The sequence below is a fragment of the Equus asinus genome, chromosome 25 (genome assembly GCF_041296235.1).
Source record: "Equus asinus isolate D_3611 breed Donkey chromosome 25, EquAss-T2T_v2, whole genome shotgun sequence".
Classification (NCBI taxonomy): domain Eukaryota; kingdom Metazoa; phylum Chordata; class Mammalia; order Perissodactyla; family Equidae; genus Equus; species Equus asinus.
This window is the reverse complement of record NC_091814.1, coordinates 25,340,430-25,359,295: the sequence shown is the minus strand read 5'-3', so window position 1 is coordinate 25,359,295 and position 18,866 is coordinate 25,340,430. Positions and strand designations below refer to the sequence as shown.

The 18,866-nt window shown below is 47.7% G+C and overlaps 1 protein-coding gene across 3 annotated transcripts in view; it reads right to left on the bottom strand.

Annotated features, from left to right (window-relative positions):
• FAM78B (family with sequence similarity 78 member B) overlaps positions 1-18,866 on the bottom strand; it is a 93,182-nt gene that overhangs the window by 13,504 nt on the left and 60,812 nt on the right. The window lies entirely within an intron of this gene.

Sequence of the window (18,866 nt, the reverse complement as noted above, 5' to 3'; positions counted from 1 at the left end):
ACAATTGTAATAAACTGTTTAGAGGCATTCCACTGCAAGAACTACTTTCTTGGGAAGTATGAGTGTGCATAACGTTTGTTTATTGGGAAGAGGTGGTGGTTGAAATTCTATGTATTTGGAAGGAAGTATCAGGTAGAAAGGAGGGCAAAAGGAGGCAAAGTTAAAGGTTATACTAATTTCCTAGAAAACACAGTAGTGTAATTTCTACTCAATGAAAAAGGTTGTTTAAATTCCAGTCATCGGCCAATCTAGCACTTAGCAAACAGGCATAGAAACTGATAACACAAGGAGATAACGGTCACTTTCTGGAAACCACCTCAATATGAAAGTTGTGCTGAAGGCTGGGACACACAATCTCTAATATGATGGTTTCCCATTGGCTTCAAGTCCAGCCTGGAAGTCTAATTGCTTAGTTGGCAAACTTGCCATTCTGAGCATCTTCCTACTCCTCCTGACTGTCTTCAACCTTGTACAAAAGGAGAAAGGAGGACATGTGCCCCACTCTTAGCCCATGCCTCCCCTCTTGCCATGGACTGTTCATCAGTATCATTATTATCATCATCATAGCTGATACTTATTGAGTGCTTACTCTATTCCAACCACTGTGCCAAGTACTTTAACCATGTTACCTCAGTTAATGCTTAAAATATTCCAAAAGATAAATGAATTATTATTCCACTTTACACACGAGAGGATGGAGACTTAGGGATGTTAAGGTACATGTTGAGGGTTCTATAGATTTTAAGAGGTGGAGCTGGGAGTTGTCTGATTCCAAAGTCTATGTTTTGGACCACTAACTATACCATACTGTCTCCTGAAGTGCCCTTCCATGATGTTGGAGGAAGTCAGAGTGGAGGGGACTCATGCTGTCCAATGAGTTAGCAGTTACCAGAGCAGCCGTGGGGAGCTAGACTGGACCCTAACTTAAGCGGCAGAAGATTAGTCAGCAGAGCCTGGCTATACACTCTCCATATATCCACTGCTGGGATCAGGAATGATTCTTGGCAATATTGCATAAGAATTTAATAAGTGAAGAAAGAAATGAGACTGTTCTATTCATCAGCTACGAGGTGGTAGCCTTGTCCGATATGAAGTTCTTCCTCTTATGAAGTGACAGAAGATCCTTCAGGGCTTTAGATAAATGGCCTTAAAGGGAGTTGCACTGTCAGGTTCATGCTGAAACGTCTCAGCATCCTTTACTGTCATATGGGGACATGGAGACACTAACCACTACCTCCTCCGGGCCCCCCCACAGCACTCCCTATGCTGGTCAGTCCCAACCTGAAGGGAAAGGAGAGCAGCACTGCCGGGAGAAGGTGAGCCCACAGCTGCAAGAACCTTTTTTTTCTTGTCTCCATGCCCTTGATAACTGCTGGGAATAACTGCAGTATATCATGGTTGGCAGACAGCAGGGAACAGGAACTGACCTGAGGCAGAAAGTGAGAGAGAGTCCATTTTGCTATACATGCTAGCTGAAGCTGTGCCAGGGAGTAGCTCCCAGATCATTCTATAGCCATTTCTTTCTGTACAAAAGGCAGTAAGTGTAGTTTGATTGGGATATAATCACTCATGGGTCAGAGATCAGACACAGTCTGCTTGCTGGTTTTATGAAATGGTCATACTGGAGTCAGCTTCATGCCCCCAGCCAAAGGCTTGAGACAATTATTCAGCCACCAGGTATTTATCTTCTGTGTTGCCTCAACCCTGTTCTTCATTTTGGTTACAGTGACCAGACCCTGCTGGTCTTTGGGTTCCTCTGTGGGACCAGAGGACAAGTATTCCCAACAGCGTAAAATTGTACTTGCTCTCCCAACCTAAACATTATGCAAACTGTGGTGTATTCCCTGGGGAATCTGGTTTTTGATTCTATTGTAACACCGTCCTTTTCAGGACTGGCTATCTTGTAGGTCAGTTCAGTTACTCAGTCTAGAGTCTTTACAGTTCGTATTTTTGCCCCCATCTTCCTGTCCAGAGCTATGTGACCAGAGACTTGAGTCTAGGGCCTAGAGGTCAGTCTTGTGGGAAAATCACCAAGCTTAGTTTGGTCTCAGATTTTCTAAAAACAGACATAATAGTTACACTCTTGTACCTGCCCTGGGAGAGAAGGAAGATACCCTTGTCTTGGAGGGTTCTCTGGAATAGAGAAATAACACAGGCTTCTTAATCATCGCATCGGAACAAGGGCATCGGGCCGAGCGTAGCCAATGGGCATGGTGACCTTGGGAGTCTATGCACTCATTCCATCCACACTGCTATCACTGCTACCACTGCTCTATTGAAAATCCCTGGGGTCTGAGGCACAAGTCCTCTGCTGGAGCCCCGGAGACCCCAGGGACATCATTAAGGGACGGTTTAATTTTGGAAGTAGCCAAAACTCATTATGACTTAAGTCTAGTGACTGGGGAGCAGGTTACTCTTTTGAAAAGTGTCATATTTTTATTTCCTTTATGAAAAATAGGTACTACTGTGTATTCCAAGACAGGGGCTTTTTTTTTTTTTTTTTTTGCAAAAAGAGTTATGCCTATAAAATGCATGACTGGCTTATACAGCTCATAAATTGGCGTTGATAATGGTTTTCAAAGAAGTCCCTGAAAAGTTCTAAGAATGACAGCACCACTGGAGCCACTCTAGGGCCACCTACTTTGAGTGGGATACTGGAGGCACTTCAAATTCCACATGGACCAAACCAAACTGATCACCTCCGCCATAAACTAGGCCTTTACCCCTATCTCTGGGGCAGGGGGTGGCCCACTGCTCACTCAGTCTTCCAGGCCAGAAGTGATGGTCATCTTTGGCTCTTCCCACGCCCTCTCCTAGACTGCCACAGCTACTGTATCACTGCATCCTGTAAATTTTGCCCCATAACTGATGCTTGAATTTATCTTCTTTTCTCCATCCAACTCTCATTACCCTCATTTAATCCAAGCCCTCAGCATCTCTCCCCTGGTCTGCTGTAATGGTCTATAACTGGTCTCTCTGCCTCCAACCCTGATCCTTCTCAAATTCATTTTTAGCCTGTGTTGATGTTCAAGCACACAGATCTGATTATGTCCTTTCTATACCTAAAACCCTCCAAAACCTCTGCCACATGGATGTCACTGGCATCACTCACAGGATAAAATTCAAGTTCCTTAATAGGACATACATGGTCCTCCGTAGTCTGGCCTCCCAAGCCCCACACACCATGCTATTTCTCACTTCTGTCCCTTTGTTCATGCTGTGCGCTCTGTCTGCACTGCTCTTTCCCCTCCTAAAGTCTCACTGTATCTAACTTCTCATCCTTTGAGAATCATCGCATGCATCACCTCCTCCAGCAAGCCTTCTCTTCTGGGCTCCCATGGATGTATCAAGATCTTTACAGGTCCCAAATTATAATTATTCATTTATGTGTCTGTCTTCCCCATTAGACTATGATTTCCACGAGGCTTGGGACTGTGACTTACTTTTTTTTTATTTTTTGAGGAAGATTAGCCCTGAGCTAACTACTGCCAGTCCTCCTCTTTTTCTGCTGAGGAAGCCTGGCCCTGAGCTAACATCCGTGCCCATCTTCCTCTACTTTATATGTGGGACACCTACCACAGCATGGAGTGCCAAGCAGTGCCATGTCCGCACCCGGGATCTGAACTGGTGAGCCCTGGGCCGCCGAGAAGTGGAAAGTGCGCACTTAACTGCTGTGCCACTGGGCAGGCCCCACATGACTTACTTTTGAATCATTAGTGTCTAGTACATTTTGGCACATAGTAGATCTTAACAAATCTTTGTTGAAGGAACAAATAAGTATTTTATTTGAATCATTTTCATGCCTATATATCTGGAACTTGGTAGAACTTATATACAACAAAGTACTTTATCAGTTTTACACTTTATATATTCACTCACCTTTTTAAGAAAACATCTACTATTCATTTAGGATCTATTATTAGAATAGCACCATGCCTAACACTGGAAGTTATTTATCCCTGAGGGAGAGGTGGACAAACCACACATAAATAAAACTGAATGAATTGGTGAATATAAACGTACATACTGACTATTCATGCCATCATATATCTACATACAAAAATGAGTGACACAGACTCCAAGTGACACAGGAAGTCAGAGACATGGGCATCCATGCAGGCTATAGTAGGGGAAAGCTTTGTGGAGGAAATGGGATATGAACTGTTGGGAATAAAGAAAGGCACTCCCAGGTGGGAGGAGGTTCCATCAAGGGCAAACGTGTAACATCAAGCATGAACATGGAGTGTCCAGGAACCGGAGGGACCACCTGGGAGGGCTAGCGTTGGGAAGAGTGGAGACAACGCTGGTGGGCAGGGGAGTGTCAGTCTGTGAAGCGCCTTTAATAATGGGCTTAGGCATTGGGCTTCATCCTAGGGGTGGTGGGTCTTTTGAACAGGAGAGTTATGTGTCAGGAAGAAGGGTAATGTAAAAAGGAGAATTAGAGGGCTACAGGGACGGAATAAGGCCTTTTAGGAGCTTTTGCAACATTCTAGGTGATTTTAATAAGGCTTTCATTGAGGCCGGTGGCTGAAGGAATGGAGAGGAGGGGCCACATACAAGAGATACTGCAAAGGCAGATTCTCCAAGGTTTGGTAACCGATTGCTTATCAGAGGCTAAAGGGGAGTTAAAGTAAAGCAATCATTGAGGAGAGGCAAGCACAGTTGACTGGTGTGTCTGTGTGTGTGTGTAAAATCATACTCAGAAGTAAGAGATGTGGTCTCACCGTTACTGATATTCCACACCCATCCCTGGACCTACCCACAGTGGTATTTCAGGGCGCAATGTCCTGACTCCTCCGTTAGAGGATGGAGTTACGTTTCTTATTGTATTCTTTGCCCGGACCAGGGTCTGGCACATGGTGCAAGCTTACTACTCTTGTTTCTCCTTGTATCTCGCTATCTCTTTCTCAGTATCCTTTGCTGGTTCTGCTTCATTTCTCAACCTTTTAACTTTGGAGGGCCCAGGTCTCAGTCTTTGGTCCTCTCCTTTTTATCTACTCACATTCCCTTGGTGAACCCTGTCTCATGGCTGTAAGTACCACCTACTCAGATGGCTTCCAAATTTCTATCTCCTGCCTGGATTGCTCCCCTGAGCTCCAGATCCATATTCCCAACTGCCCACTTGCCAACAACTTTGGAGTTGCTCTTGACCACTCTCTCACATTCCACGTACTAACTATCAGCAAATCCTGTTGAAGCTATCAAAATATATCTAGAGTTCAACTCCTTCTCCTCACCTCCATCACCACTACCCTATCCAGGCTAAAGCTGTCTCTCCTGGAGCACTGCAATAGCCTCCTAACTAGCCTCCTTGGTAATACTTCTGCTCTGCTGCCCAGCCTATTTTCAGCATGGCAGCCAGAGAGAGCTTGTTAAACTTATGTGAAACTGTGTCACTCCTCTTCTCAAACTATTACCATGGCTCCCAAACCACTCAGGAAAAGTCTAAGTCCTTAAAAGAGCCTACGTGACCCTACATAATCTGGCTCCCCATTTCCTCTCTGACTTCATCTCCTTTTCTCTTGTCTTGTCCATTCTGGCCTCTGTGCTGTCCATTGAGCAAGCTAGGCAAACTCCCACCTCAGGGCCTTTGCACTTACTGTTCATGTTATCTGAAGTATTCTTCCCTCAGAATCTGAAAGGCTTGCTACCTTGCCTCCATCATTCCTGACTCAAATATCATCTTCTCATTGCAACCTTTCCTGACAACCATATTTAAAATTGCAACCTCCTGCTCCAGCACACTCCCCATCCCCCGTCTCTGCTTTATTTTTCTCCATAGAACCTTGTAATACACTACATAACATTTACTTTGCTTATAGTCTGTCTCCCCTCATCCCACTCCCCAAATGGCAGGGATTTCCTATGTTTTATTCCCTACTATATCTCTGGTAGCTAGAGCAGTGCCTGGCACTTAGAAAGAGTTTGAAATTATTTGTTGAATAAATAAGTATTGAATTGAGCTGAAGTGAAAGATGGGAGGAGACTATGAATTTCAACTGGGATGCTACTGCTTTTGCGGAGTTGCAAAGTTGGGTCTAGAGCTTAGGAGGGCTAGAGATATAAATCTGGTGACTGTCTGCATGGACAGGATTAGTTGATGTGATGGTGATGGGTGAGATCCTTGGGGATGAAAGAGAGATCTTAGGAGGCTTGTTTAGGTGTCCAGAAGACAAAGAAGAATCTGGAAAGCAAAATAGCCAGTGAAGGGAGAGAACTAGTTTCTAAAGTCAAGAGAGTTTCAGGAAGTCACCAGTGTCAAAGCCACATAAATTGAAGAGAGTGGGGTGAAGAAGCAGCCAGTTAGCTTTATTAATTTTTAGACAGCAGTAAAGATATGTTGGTGGAGGCCCTTCTGTAAGGGATTATGGAGGGAATCAACAAGCACAAGAAAAAACTGAGAGTTTAGGCAATTCCTTCAAGAAGTCAAGCAATGAAGGGGAGAAGAAGGATGAAGTAGAGAGCCACTCAAGCATAGCGCCCGAAAGCAGGACTGCTGGGGCCAGACTGCCTCGGCTTGTAAACCTAGTGCTCCCACTTACTAGCTGTGTGAATGAGACAAGTTTCTTACCCTTTTTATACCAGCTCCCCCATCTATAAAACAGGCATAATAACAGTACTTACTTGGTGTACTTGGTGTGAGAATTAAATGAGATAATAAGTGGGAAGTACTTAGCACCGTGTGTGGCACAAAGTCAATGACATTTCAGTTTAGGTGTTACTAGGGGACAGAGACAGGGGCAGGGAAAGAAGGAAACTAACAGCCACTGAACCCTTCCATGTGCAAGCCCTTGGCCATAACCACACGAGGCAGGGATTATTAGGTGCTGTGCATTCACAAGGAAAAGAAGCTCAGAGTAAACTGTGCAAAGTCAGATACGTGGGAAGGGGCAGCGCTGGAAACTGAAACCAGGTCTCTCTGACCCCAAACCCAGCCTTTTCTGCTGCTCCACACTTGTGGGAAGAGCTCTTTCAGGTTCTTAATCTCATCTCTCCTTCCTTGAAGTCTTTAGTGTGGTGAATGAAGGAAGCACTAAAACTGTCCTCAGGAGGTGTGGGTGTCAGTCTCCAGGTAACAGCTGCCCTCATGAAAGCCCTTCTTGTCAGCCTCAGGCTCCTCCTGTGTAAAATGGGAAGAAAAATAACCCCAGGCCTCCTTACATCTCAGAGCTATTACAAGGATCGAATAAGGTGATGATGTGTGAGCAAATGCTCTGTAAGCTATACCGCACCAGGTCAATATCAGTTATTATCTCATTGCCCTCCTTCTCCAACAACCCTTCTCACTGTGATAAACACAGGGTTTTCGTCTGAGACAATCAGCCATTGACCCAAAGCTCACAGTTAATGGACTCGTCAATGGAGCTAATAATGAAAACATCGATTATTGCAACCTTCATGCTTTCTGCATCCCGTTTTTAGAAGAAAGAGGCAAATTTCAATCAAACACCCTCACGTGAAGTATTTCATTCCAATAGGTGGTCCCTGGATTGAGGTCCAGGCTCCACCCAGACCTGGCCAGCTCACCCAGTACCCATGAGGGAAAGAGCAGCCTCGTCAAAGGAGCCCCACTTCGCTCCCCCTGTGGTCACTGAGGGGATGGGGAGCTGGCAGAAGCATTCTTGAAGTCAAGGAGTGGGCAGGCGTGCACGGCCATTGCTGATACTAATGCCCCCTGATGGAATGTGGGATGGGAGCTGGAGAACCACACATACAGGAATGCTGGTTTCAAGCCTGTAGAACTCCCACAGCTTCGAAACTCTGGACAATTCCAATCTAGAATTTTCTTTGGTATGTCTGTTTTTACTTATACCTGTTTAGTCTTAACACTTACAAAGCTCTCTCAGAAACAGCATTGCCTCCACTTCTTAAATCAATCGCATGAGGTGGGTGTCATTCTACTTTCCATTACACAATAAGGAACTTGCTCAAGGTCATATAGCTAGTGATGGCAGAATTGAGTTGTGAACCCAAGACCTGATTCTGAATCATTTGCTCTCCTCACAATAACTCCCTGGTATTAAATTAGTGGTCCAAAGGCTCTAAAAAATCATGATAACAGTCATGGATGATATTAGCTGGTACACCCTGCTTTCAGGATACCAGTTGCTAAAATATTGAAGCAGTTTTGGAACAATTGCTAAAATGACCCCCCTCTGCCCAAGTGCCTCCTCCCTGGCTAGCCAGGTTCCCCTCCAGAGCCCTGAATCTCTCCCACATCCACCAATTAAAGGGTTAATGCAGGCAGGGCAGGGGACCTCCATGACCCCACTCCAGTTCTCCGGCTGATCCTGATCCTCCTGATCCTCCAGTGCTGATCACATCTGAGCACTGCTCTGAGAGTCTGCTCTAACCACCTCGTTGGGCCTACTCTTAAAGGAATACTGGCTGCTGTGTTAACTTTACTGCACTTAGACGGTGGGAAAAGGGGCTCCTACGTTCTCTCTTCATTTCATGGCATGAACCTACAGAGTTAGCACTCAGGAACACGGAAAGTTTAAAGAGAACACCATGTTTTCAGAGGATTCAGGCTTTTCTCCATCTAGCGCTGAGAAGAGCCATGTGCCCACGTTCCAGGGAGCCTCCTACTCAGCGCCCAGCACCTTTCCTCCCCTCAAACCCCTCGGCCAGTGGAGCTTTAAATAACAGTCCATGGCGGGGAGGTTAAGAGAGGGGAGAGGACGGAGATGAGCCCCTTTTCAAGGAGCAGATGGGAGCAGGGCTCAGGGCTGGGGAGAGGGCTGTGTGGGAGGGGGAAGCAGAAGGGGTGCAAAGCCAATGCCCCATGTCATCTGGGGAGTCGCAAAGCCTACAGCTTGTGGGCAGCCTCTCAGCCCACTCAAACACCAATCCCAGGCTTGGCGCTGGCACATGCCCGGGTTCTCGGATGGTCTGCGCCATGATTACAGAGTAAGAGTTAAAATTAGACTTTTCCTCATTCTGCACTGTTTATGTCAGACTCTGAGAAGCCTGTAAATACCACCCTCCCACCTCCCCCTCTGCTCCCTTCCTTTCTGACCACATCCTTCTCTTCTTGGCACACAGGGAGGCATTTTTTTCCCATAGCAGAAAAGACAACTTCCAGTGTTTTTAAAGAGCCATCCGTGCTGGGAGAGGCTCCGCGTTTAAGCAAGAGGCTTCTTCAGTCAGCCCCCCTCATGTTCTGTTTAGACTGGGTTTCTCTAGCATTGGAGACATCCTCTCATCGTGTATTTATCCTTCGCTGCTTGGAAGGGCAGTTCCTCTCTTGAACTCCCTGTCCCGGTTGGGTTCCCAGAGGCCTCTGCTGGCTTGTTCCTATATGACAGCCCTGGGGTCTCGGGTTGGTGGCCACTTTTCTGGGTCATGTCCGAGATAGTTTACCTCTAACTCCAATTCTGAGATTCTTGGAGCAAAGCGCCTTTCCCCATGCAGAGAGCTGCGGGCTGGAGCCTTAAACACAGGAGCATCCTCTCACACACCTGCGGGGTGGGTATGCAGACTCAGGCGGTGTCCCTTATGGAGCTGGCCAGGTACGGGCACAGTGCTAGGCAAGGTGGGGATCTGTGCCCTGGACTCAAGGAGCTCACAGCCTACCTGAGGCCATGTCGATGACGAAGGCCTGGAGATCTTCGGATGGGCTGGATGCCAGAATTTGTCCCTTCTATCTGCATGGCCACCACCCTGCTCCCAGCCATTTCTCCCCTCTCCAGGACGCTGCAAATGACCTTCTTGCTGGGCCCCCAGGTCCAAGCTTGCCCTGCCCCCACAAGCCACAAATGTGGTTTTAAAAAAAATGTAAATTAGATCATGCCTCATCTCTCTGAAAACTCCTGTGACGACCTTCTACTGCACTCATGACATCCACATCGCGTTATCTGGCCCCCGCCAGTTCTCCAGTCTCATCTCCACCACCACCTCCTTATACTCCAGCAACACTGACCTTTCTCATCCTAGAAGAAGACAAGCTCCTTCCTACTGCTGGGCCTTTGGACTTGCTGTTCCCTTTGCCCAGAACCCTATTCCCTCAGTTCTTTAAATGCTTGGCTCCTTTTCATCCTCAACTTGCATGTCAAAGTCACCCCCCCAACCCCCAAGAGAGAGGCCACTCTCAGCGTGCTGCATCTGCGGGTCCCTACGCCTGTCTCCCCACTAGACTGTGGGCATCTCGAGGACAGGTCTACTGCATCTCCAGTGAACAGCCTGAAGCAAGAGCTTCCTTCAAGCTCCTGCAAAGAATGGGGTGAGTGTTTCCAGCAGGGCAGGCAGGGTCACCTAGTAAGGTCAGTTCAAGAGGGCAGCAGAGTGGATAAAACAGGGAAGACTCTTCTAGAGTCCAGGGGAGAGGCCCAATGTGGCAGCCAAAGTGATCCAAAGGGATTGAATGCAGACATGCTGGGACAAGCATCCCAGAAGCTCCCAGCTTGGTGCTGAGTGCCCTCCATCTGACAGTGAGCATCGCCCATGAGCTCAGCCCCACAGGTGCTGGGAGAGGCAGAGCAGCCAGGTGGTGCTGCTCAGGGGTATAGCGGGCACAACACACATTCGATCTGGCCATGGAAGTCAACTGAGTCCTCTACTTCCACCCTAAAAGCTAGACAAATGATGGATAAGAGGAGAAGGAGAGTGGACATGTGTTTTCCTTATTTGGAAATTCTGCTACTTTAGGTAGAAGCTTAGTTAAAATTGAGACAAGACACTATTGGATGGACACGCCAAAATGTTAAGAGAGGTTATCTCTGATTATGAGATTATGGGTGTTTTCCCTTTATTTTGTATATGTTCTAACTAAAAAAATAAGTTGTATTTATTCTATAATAAAAAGTGATGAGTTATTTCACAGGATTGCATATCATGTGTGCGAAGCATTCAGAGGGGAAAAAAAGGAATACGAATAGAAACATAACCTAGCTTGAGTGGAGCTGGGCAGGCTGAGAAATGGCTAGAGTTCACTTGGAGAAGCAGTGGGGGGTGGGGACTCGCACTGACCTGTGTGCAACTCTGGACTTTACCACCTGCTGACCACGTGGCCTTGGGCAAATGACTAGGCCTCTCTGGGCTTCAATTTCCAGTAAGAACGGGAATAATAAAACCTATCTTATAGGTTGTTTTTAGAAATAAATGAGAAAACCTACAAAAAGCAATCTATAAAGTGCCTGGCAAGTAGTAGGTGCTTCATGAATAGGAAATGTCATGGATAGTGCTTTTTTAAAGACAATGCTGACTGGCTTGGACCCAAGCCTCTTCAAACAGTAAGACCCATTTCTTCACTTTATGCAGGTGACAGGTGGGCCAGGGAACTGAGTACTTCCCTTTCATCCTGACAAAGTAACAGGAGGGTAGATGGTCACACTTCACTTACATAATGGGGACACTGAAGTAGAGAGAGACAATCCATTCATGACACACACCAAGAAAGATGCACATTCCCATATTCATTGCACAAAGTATTCTGAGCATGTACTTTGCTCCCAACATTGTGTTAGACTTTGCGGATAACACAGAGTATGTAGGATATCCACCTCCCTCAGCAACTTTTGCATACAATTTTGTGGGAGAAGAGTTCCCAGCCTGAATATAAATAACTGCTCTAGAAGCTACCAGCCTGGTCAGAAACCACTCTCTCATGCTCTTCTGGAATATCACTTGGGCTTCCTCCTCCAAGGTCAAGATCAAGGAGATATTGGTAATGACAGGATTGCCAAATCTTCCCCGAATGAGTAGAAAGTCAGTAGATATTTACCAGCTGAATGAATGAATGAAACAGAGTGGGACTCCTGGGCACAAGTGTCCGAGCAGGAGTGCAAGGGCAAGCCCTTTCGCCCTCAATTTCTTTGGGTAAAACTGAGAGGGTGGAATAAACAACCTCATGGATAAAGCTATGGCTAGCTTCTGTATTCTATGACCAAAGACCTCAGTCTTTATGCTGATGGCCAGTGGGATGGATTTTCAGGGCCACAAGGGAAGAAGCTATGGTTTCAGAAGAATGCAAAAGTCATTCCCCAGGTATGAGCTGATCCTCCCAGAATACGGGACCCCACACAACTGGTTCTCCCTGGGCTCAAAGGCCACTGGGGACTGAGGGTAGCTTCCTTGGATCTATGCTGGGTCTGGGTCCCCATTTGCTCTCTTTTCCAGGGTTCTGGCATCCTCTTGATTGAGTCTCCTGCACTACCTGCAGCTGGGGAGCCACTGCAGGTCTTGAGCCCCGATGGACGTCTCTGATTTGCTGGTTGTCAGGCTTCTAACCTGTGCATTGGGTGGTGGAAGGAGACATCGCTCCTGCCTTCATACCACCTGGATACCAGCCCCAAGCCAGGCCTCCCAAGGGCTCCCAGTGGAGTCTAAAATTCAGCAGCTCTTGTGACCATGTGAACATCCAACCCCTTTCTTTCTTTGCCTTTTTTTCCTCTTGTTCCTTGTCACTGACTAGGAGGAGGTGTGGTTTGCTTGTTTCTTTTTGTGTTATTCAAGTGGGATTCCTAGTACAGAATCTTCTGCTGGATCCCTGGAGGAGGCCATTTTGGGGTCCTTCCATTCACCCTGTCTTGGTGAACTGACATAGTCTAGCACTGCACAATCTGTGTTCTCATTGACTCTTTTAGCATAGAATATCTGCAGTTTTAAGTGTTATTTATAAAGATACAACTAATTTTCTGGGGCTGAATCTAATGGTGGCACACGTATCTGATGGAGATGATGAACAGTGAGGACAGTTGGCTGGGAGCCCCAGGCAGCCCTGAGGTAGAGACAGCCACCCTGCCATCCTTTGACATCTGGACCTAATGCTGACATTTCAGTTTTGGAGGCTGGGGCCAGAAGTCAGAACTCTCCCTATCGATTGTCCTAGAGAGCAGTTGTTGTGATTTCTTCCCATCTCATTTGGGAATCCTTAAGAGGAGTGATTCTTCAAGGCAATGAGGTATTGGCAATGACAGAATTGCCTAGTCTTGCTCAAGATGAATAGGAAGTCACTAGATACCAGCTGAATGAATCAATGAATGAATGAACCAGAGCAGTACTCCAGGGCACAAGTGTCCGAGCAGGAGTGCAGGGACACCACCAGCCCACTGATCTAGGATAGCATTCTCACACTTCTCCTGCCTCTGGTCACAGGGGCCTCAGCGACCCAATGAGAAGTGACCATGACCAGAACATGTCCACCGTCATCTTGTTTAAACCTAGCTCCTCTGACCAGGGCTGTCCTAGGCTCACTGATACCAGCCTGGGAAGAGAGGAGACTGCCCCCTTCCATTCCTGCCCACCCCATCAGCTAGCCCTACAGAAGGGCCCACAGGGCTCAGGCTGCTTTTGGGGACTAGAACTGGGAAGGTAGGTCAAAAGGCTGAAGCACCAGAGGAGAGGCTGATAGACCCTAGTCTGGACCACTAAGCCTAGGGTAGGCTCAAGAATGACCCAGGGGTCTAGGTATTAGGGGTTCAATGCAGGGTCTGGGGTTGGGGTTCCTTGGTCCCATTGTCTAGATGGGCCCAAAGCCTGGAAACCAGGAAATAAAGTCAAACAGATCTGTTTATTGGAGCAAGAACAAGACCAGGGGAGCCAGATTGAAGAAAGCAACTGTAGTGACAAGGCTGAGATGATCAAGGTGGCAGATAGGAGGAATCTCAAAAGTAGGGTGTTATTAATACTGCCTCTACTGGTAAGAGCTAATATTTACTGGGGCTTACCTTGTGCCATGCATTCTATGAAATGCTTAATACTGCAGCCTCAAGGTAGGCGCTGAATTACCGTCTCTGTCCTTTTTTATTTTTTTGCATAAGGGAACTGTGGCTCAGGCCAAATCACTCACCAACGTCATAAAGCAAGTAGGTGACCAAGCTGGGATGAACCTGACTCTCCAACACCTGTGCCCCCTCATTGCTCAGAATGGAAGGTTGATGGCAGCCAGTACTGACTGTGGTCCCCTAACCTGATTCCCTTTCAGCCATCATCCCCCAAAGCACTGGTACTCTGTACAGGTGACACTAGAGCTGAGGCGTGTCCCCAGAGGAGGCCTGGGGACAGAGGGATAAGACTCTGCCAGGTGCTGCTGGCCAGTTGGTGGGCCAGCAGTGCTGGACACCTCTCACCAGGACTGGGTAGGAAGATGGAAACAGCGTGGGCAGAATATGGACATGCCCATTCCCCTCTGCTTCTTCCTCAAGGAGCTCCCAGTTCCCACCAAATAAGGCCCAAGGAGGGAGGGGGAGGGGAGGGAAGGGTCAGGTTCATGGAGCTAAGCAGAGGAGGGAGGCAGACCCAGGGACACAGAAGGGACAAGGCTGAGGATGGAGGTGGAGTGGTCTAGCAGCAGGCTTTTAAAATCAGAGTTTATTGTTTTCATTAACTTTCCACTGTGTGTTCTTCACACGCCACATTTCACTGCACGCTGAGCAGAGCAGCAGCCATGCGGAGTTACCAGCAGCAGCTAAGCTGGGGACAGACAATAGGAGGGTGAGGGCAGCTCAGTGTGTGTCCTGGTGACAGGGTCGTGAAAATGATTTATTAGACAGGTCCCTGCTTAGCACTCAGAAGGGGTGCCTGTCTGCAGAGAGTGGAAGTAGATACACATATGAGCACAGAGGAATTCACATGGGTATTACTAAACCAGAAGGGCAGAAAGAGTCCAAAATATCTAGGGACATCTAAGTGTTCCCCCAGCGTGGCCACATGTGGCACAGTCCAGGTGGGCTACCCCTCTTGGCTATCAATGAGGTAAATGCTTCACACACCTGATCTCATTTCATCTGTAACCACAGTACCAGATGTCTTCCATTATCACCATCCCATTTTGCAAAGGAGGAAACTGAGACAGAGAGATTAAGTGACACCTGGGATCACGTGGCTGGTAAACCATGGAGCCAGGATTCACACACAAGCAGTAGCCTCCATGGCCCACATTTAAGCCCTCAGCTCTCCAGAGAGGGAAGGAAACTGCCATTTCTCTAGCTCCTACCATGCTTCAGGCATTGTGCTAGGTCTCTGATATGGGGCAGCGCAACTGGTCTTCAGAACTGTCCTTGTGAGGAGGCAGCATAAGCCCTGACTTACAAATGCTGCAACTCGAACTGAGGGCAGGTAAGTATGTACCTTTCTTCTCCCAGCTCCTATATTCAGCTAGTAGGTGGCAGAGCTGAGATTTAAGCCCAGAAGAGACCCTGTGCTCTTTCTCCTAAACTGGGTATCTCCCACGTGACTGTGTTGTTTTCAATTTTAAAAAGTTACGTTACTTATCTGCCCCTTCCCCGACTTTGTTAATTCCTTTAACATGTAATTTTTGAAGTCCTTCTGCATCCAAGGCAATCTGGGGGGAGGGGACACTAAGCTGGCTGTGACCTGGTTCCTGGTGGGTGTAAGCTGTACATAATGACTTCAATGCAAGGAAGAAGGTGAGGAATGCCACTCAGGCCAGAGAACGCTCTGGGGGTGCTGGGGATGGCAGAGGACACTTGTTCCTAAGGATTTTACTCTTTTTTGATGCTATTGTAAATGGGAATGTTTTCCTAATTTCTTTTACAGATAGTTCCTTATTAGTATAGAGAAATGCAACTGATTTCAAGACATAAGAGAGCTCTTGTGTCTGCTGCATCCTGGGGAAGCTGGCTTGGAAGTCAGTCTCCCCCAACACGACGTCCAGGCTGTGGATGCTTTGAGCCAATTCTGTTCCAGCTGTTGGTCATCTCCATCAAACACTGGGGGACTGGCTTTTGTCCCTGAATGGATCATTTCTGCTCTGATGATTCTGGCGTCTGCCTGAGAGCCAGCAGGGGAGCAGGCTTGCAACAGAGGCCTCTGAAACTTCACACTTTTTAGATATTAAATTGAAATCAGGAGCTTTACATCTCTTCCTTTATTCGGGAGCCCATTAAAGCTGTGTGGGAGCTGACGTGGATTCAGAAGGAACACCAGCATCACACCTGCGTGGTCCTGTAGCTCCACCAGGTTCCATCTTCCCACTCTCCATCACTTGCTCTCTTCCCAAGGAATTTTCTCTCCACTACAGACCCTGCTGGGTGGGGCAGAAAAAGGACTGGACTTGAAGTCAAGAAGATCCAGGTCCTTGTTCCAGTCTGTCACTCATCTGCATGACTTCATCACTGATACTCTCCTAGGATTCAGTTGCCTGAGTTGTCAAATGGAGACAGTGATGTCCCCTCATGGAGCTGCCATGTGTGGGTTACATGAGAAGTATGTGGAATGTTAGGTTTTATGCCTATTACAATTTCCAGGCTTCATCGAGTGACATCCAGGTATGGCCAAGCCATTTCTACCCCATGATCCTCTGTGAAGGGCTTCTTGACTATTCCAGCCTGCCTGACTCCTGGAGGGCTGTGTGACCTTTTCCCACAGCACTCAGCTGCCCAGGTCTAGGGGTACAGGAGGCAGATACTGGATTAATCTGAGGTTTGGGTTTTCTGGGTTGGTGGCCTCCCCAGCTCATGATTCGTTAAAGGCTTCCCATCACAGGTAGAATAAAACCCAAACCCCTAACTTGCTCCTCCCGCCCTGCCTAATCTGGCCTCTGACTCTCCTCAGCTTCATCTCACACTACACCCCGCTGTATCTCAGCACTCCATGCCCACCAGCTTCCCTTACAGTCCTGAAACATGCCAGGCTCTTCCCTGCCTCAGGGCCTTGGCATATGCTGTCTGGAAAGTACTTTTCCCCACTGTTTACCTGGGTAACTGAATAATCCTAGGTCTAAGTGTAAGTGTCACTTCCTCTAGGACGTTCCCTGCTCTGCACATACCCTCCCCCCATGTTGAACTAAACTAGGTCTCTCTTACAGAACCTTGTTCTTTTCCTGATTCATAGAACTTGTCATCCTTTGCATTTACATATGCATGAGTGTGTTTATGGTTTGATGTCTGTCTCTTGATGTGGGCTGGAACATGTTGACTCTGATAACTACTATTGACTGAGTAACTGCCACAGCCTGGCACATAGTGGTACGTCATAAACACATGTGTGGAAGCAGTGAATGCCTGCAGAAGAGGCAAGAGGCTGGAGGATATTGGAAAAGGAGTGGTGGTGGTGATGTGCCTGAGAGGTAAGGAGGAGGAACACGGTGCGGCGGGCAGGGAGAGGGCTCTCTGAGATGAAAGAACAAGTCCAGCAGGAAGACCTGAGAGTGACTGAACATCAGATTTCAGAGGAGCAGCCACGAAGAACGGTCTATTTCGACGTTCCCAGAAGGGTTGCCTTCTGATGGGCCTTGCACAGTGAGGGCATCCAGAGTGCACTGGCAGCTGGGAAACGGACCAGGAAGTAGGAGAGGGCTCCGTGGAGGGGCCCCTGTTGCCCATGTCCCTGTGGAATGTGGTGGCTCTGCCCTCCAGGTGTCTGAGGGAGTTGGAATTTCCCAAGTATCCCTTGGACTCAGGAGAAGGGAGGGCAGGAGGTTCTGTAACATAGTTGTGGTGGGGGTTAAACAGCAGCTTTTCCTTATGATCTGGAGCCCTGTGGCTGAAAACGCTGCATGGACTCTGCGAGACTCGGCTCTTGTTCCTCCTGGCAGCAATGATAAAGTTGAACAGCAGAGGCAGGGAAGAATCGAAGGCCAAACAGGAAGCTGGTAATAGCCTCTTGCAGATGTAGCTCGCTTAAAATACAAAGGTTCGTACCAAGGTCAGTTACACAATGCTCCTCCTGTCCCTCCCAGGCCCTACAATTCTTCTTCCCAGTGCCCATTCGCTGACCCTGTGCTCTTGTGTGGGTTGAAAGATGTCAACATGAAACTAGGAAACAGAAAGCCCCATCCAGCATATACCACTTTTGACAGCTCCTGAGCACACAATTAAGGTGATAACTCTCCATTTTCCAAGCCAGGACCACCATAAGCATCTGCCTATTCACCAATATATAAACCTGCCCAGGCCCTGAAACTGACCTGTTATGCAACAGGAAGACTGCGCCGAAAAAGCAACAGTCAGCAGGGGAAGTAGACGCCATGAGCCAAAGGTGGAAGCCACTTCTCCAAGGACAACGGAGTACAAGCCATCCAAGATCACAGGTTAAGTCCATCCTTCTATGGCTACGACCAGCCCCACTGAAGGGAATGTATAGTCCTGATCAAAGTCCATAATAAAAAAAAGCCACCTCAGAGGTATGGCTCATTTTAAATCCGTTCCATGATTTCTTGAACACTTACCATGTGCCTGGCACTCTCCTGGGTGTAAGGGACACCAAGACAAAACAGGGACCCTGCCCTCAGGGAATGTCAACATTATTTGGGGAGGACAGACTTAGAGGCAGATGGCTTCAATACAATATGGGCTATTTGGGGCAGAGACATATCATCATGGAAGCAGCGTTAAGGCACGCAGGCCACGTGGGGAGAGGATGGTGGTGTTAGCGACGACAGCCAACACTGATGGAGAGCCTACTTGGTGTAGGCATCGTTCATGGCACTTTACATGCATGAACTGATTAGCCTCCAACCAGCCAAGGAGGTTGGAAATAGCATTGTCCCCATTTTATATGGGAAGAACTGGGGTTTGGGAGGTGAATAAACTAGCCTAGGGTAACGCAGGATTGAACACAGGTTGACTGGTTCCTGAGTGGAATCCTGGATGAAGAATGAGTAGCAGGAGAGAAAGATGCGTGAGCAACAGCCGTAAGGCGTGGTGTGGACACAAAGGGTAGAAGAAGTAGTTTCTGTATTACTTGAACATAAAGTTGGGCCAAGAGTCAGGGAAGATGAGGCTGAAGGGGTGGTGGTGGCCTTGACAACTCCCCAGTGGCTGTCTGGTTGGGTTGGTGCATGGAGGTGGAGTCTCAAGCATAATTCTTTGTGGGTCCTGTCACTCCCACTGCCATGAAGATGCTCCACAAATGTTTGGTGGCTGAACCAATGGGAAAATAACCATAGCCAAATATTGGTTAGC